The sequence below is a fragment of the Myotis davidii genome, unplaced genomic scaffold, assembly GCF_000327345.1.
Source record: "Myotis davidii unplaced genomic scaffold, ASM32734v1 scaffold473, whole genome shotgun sequence".
In the NCBI taxonomy this organism is placed as follows: Eukaryota; Metazoa; Chordata; class Mammalia; order Chiroptera; family Vespertilionidae; genus Myotis; species Myotis davidii.
In genome coordinates, this window is record NW_006284843.1 from 3,393,785 (window position 1) to 3,396,896 (window position 3,112).

Sequence of the window (3,112 nt, forward strand, 5' to 3'; positions counted from 1 at the left end):
AAATCTTGCACACCTGAGACATATTTCTTCAATCCCAGTAATGTGTGCCAGTGAATATTTTGTATTTATTTTCCTTAGCTAGTTTGATTTGTGCTTTTATCCCTTAGAACTCAGTGACGTCTAATACAATTTGTATCCTTAAATATGGTAGAGATACCAATTTCTCCAGCAAATTCGTCAGTAATATTTTAGCTTCATCAATAAAGGGTAGCTATCTTGGAAAAGTTTTAGGAACAACGTTTATATCCTTAATTTTGTGAATTATAAATAAAATATGTATATTATCCTCAGTGTTTAATGAGTTTCCTGTTGTTCCTAATTATGTCCTTGGGGTGCCCTATTTTGTTCTGTTTAAAGTAACCCGTTGCTACCTTAGTGTTTTTGTCGTCTGTCTCTGAAAGTGTTTTGTTTTCTTTTGCTTCAAAACTAAATTCTTCAGTACTTTCTTCCTCTGCTTAGCTCCTTTCATGTGTAACTTCTAGGTCTTCTCATTTCCATGAAATCCTTAAGTCAGGTTAGATAGAACTGCATTATGCTCATGGGAGAAGGGGAGGAGGGAACCAGTTAGGCTCAGTTGCAGCAGGGGGGAATTTAAGCTCCCTAAAACCCAACCTGAGGAAGAATGAAAAGACAGCCACCTGGCACGTTCCCCCTTCTGAGTTCTCTAGTGGGAACAAATGCAGCCAGACCGACACCGGTAAAACTTCCCTGCCTGGCTGTAGTTGTATGCCCTCCTGCATGTATGCCTTACTACATTGGTAAGCACTGTGGAGAGATGGGATGTGAATTATCTCCCAGAGGAAGGGACACAAAAGGCCGAGCAAACTCTGATTAACTGCCCTGAGTTTGCCAGGCTGTATCTCCTGGGCGAGGAAAACAACAGGCCAACAGGGGCTGCCCAGCTCATTTTCAAAACAAGATCATTAAGAATATTTACTGAGCCCAGCCAGTGTAGTCCAGTGGTTGAACACTGACCTATGAACCTGGGGGTCACAATTTGATTCTGGTCAGGGCACATGCCCGGGTTGTGGGCTCGGTCCCCAGTGGGGAGGTAGCCAGTCAATGATTCTCTCTCATAATTGATGTTTCTATCTCTCTCTCTCTCTTCCTTCCTTGCTGAACTCAATAAAAAAATTTTTAAAAAGAATGTTTACTGAGCAGCCACTCAGAGCTGTTTTAGATAGTTTAGGTATTATGTCCTAAACTAAAAAATATTTTGCATTGTAATGAATTATTTGAGCAAACTATGGAACTTAAAGATTAGCATTTGTCCTCTTTAATTTGTCACAGGTATGCTGATGGAAGCAAAATGAATTTCAGGAGTGGTTGCTCTTCCTCACAAGGACAGAAAAGAGAATTATATGAGATTTTACCAATTTCTTTTGCATTTTATAATTTTCATTATACTGCAAAGTGTGCCTCAAGGGAATAAATTATAAATTTTGAGGTAGCTTTTTTTTTTTCTGTTTTTTACTGCAAAAAGCAAAATAAAAGTCTTTATGTAGCACAGCAGCTAAGAAGGACCTATAGAAAATTGCAATGAGATACACAGACAAAACTTTGGAATTCATTGACATATTCAATTTGGTCTGACTTACTGGGATAAAAAGAAGAGATAAAGGTGAAGTAGGTATCATGAAAGGGGAGGGGGGAAGAGGGGGACTGCCCAGAATATTACAGATGAAAGCAAAAATAAAACCACAACAAGTACATAGTCTTAATATCCCTTAAATTGAAATATACCTCGGAGAATTTAACCAGCTGTTTCTGAAATATAACTTCCATATCTTCCACTTGTCACTGTTTTTTTGTGTGGCACTCACCATCTAGAACCTGAGCTCTTTGCACAAGTGCATCATCTGTAAAGTCAGGTGGTCACTGCTAGTCCAATAAAATACTAAAATCCACAATCCATGAAGGAAAGATAAACAACAGCTGACAGAAAGAGACAACATTAAGGAAAAGAAAAGACTGTATATGCCTCTACAAATCTGATTTAATTGAATTAATGAAAACTTGAGTTCTGACAATTGAGTTTGCACTTATACACAAGACCCAATTTAGCTTCTTTCTTGAAAATAACCTATCAATTGCCAGACAAATCATTAATTCATTTTTAAAAGAGACAGAGATTTCCTGATTGTAAGTTTGAACTAATTTTTTGATTGAACTGATTGACAATTTTGCTTAAAAATAATCAAATCAGCCCTAACCCTAACCGGTTTGGCTCAGAGGATAGAGCATCGGCCTACAGACCGAAGGGTCCCGGGTTTGATTCCAGTCAAGGGCAATATACCTTGGTTGCGGGCACATCCCCAGTAGGTGACAGAGAACATTTATGAGCACTGCTTTTTGTTGTTGGTGCAGGAGGCAGCTGATCGATGTTTCTCTCTCATCGATGTTTCTAACTCTCTATACCTCTCCCTTCTTCTCTGTAAAAAAAAAATCAATAAAATATATATATATATATTTTATTTTTTTTACAGCACAGATTTTTCAAAATGCTGACACGCCGAGCTCAAAAGGTTCGCCATCACTGCCCTAACCACTCCCCTGCCAGCCCAATCAACTCCTAACTGCTCCCCTGCCAGCCCAAATGCGCCCAACTGCCCTCTCCTGCCAGCCTGGTCACCCCCAACTGCCTTCCCCTGCAGGCCTGGTTGCCCCCAACTGCCCTCCCCTGCTGGCCTGATCATCCACAACTGCCCTTCCCTGTATTCCTGGTCCCTCCCAACAGCCCTCCCCTGCCGGCCATCTTGTGGTGGCCATCTTGTGACCACATGGGGGTGGCCATCTTATGTAAGGGTGTGAGGGTCAATTTGCATATTACCTCTTCATTATACAGGATGGTGATCCGTGATCAGTGATCTTTGATGTTACAAAGGCAAAACCTACCAAAAAGATTATGACTCATAGAATGCTCAAATGATGGTTAGCATTTTTTAGCAATAAAGTATTTTTATTTTTATTTTTATTTTTTTTATGGAATTTTATTTTTTTTCTTTCTTTTTTTATTAAATCTTTATTGTTCAGATTATTACGTTTGTTCCTCTTTTTTCCCCCCATAACTCCCCTCCTCCCAGTTCCCGCCTCACCCTCCGCTCTCACTCCC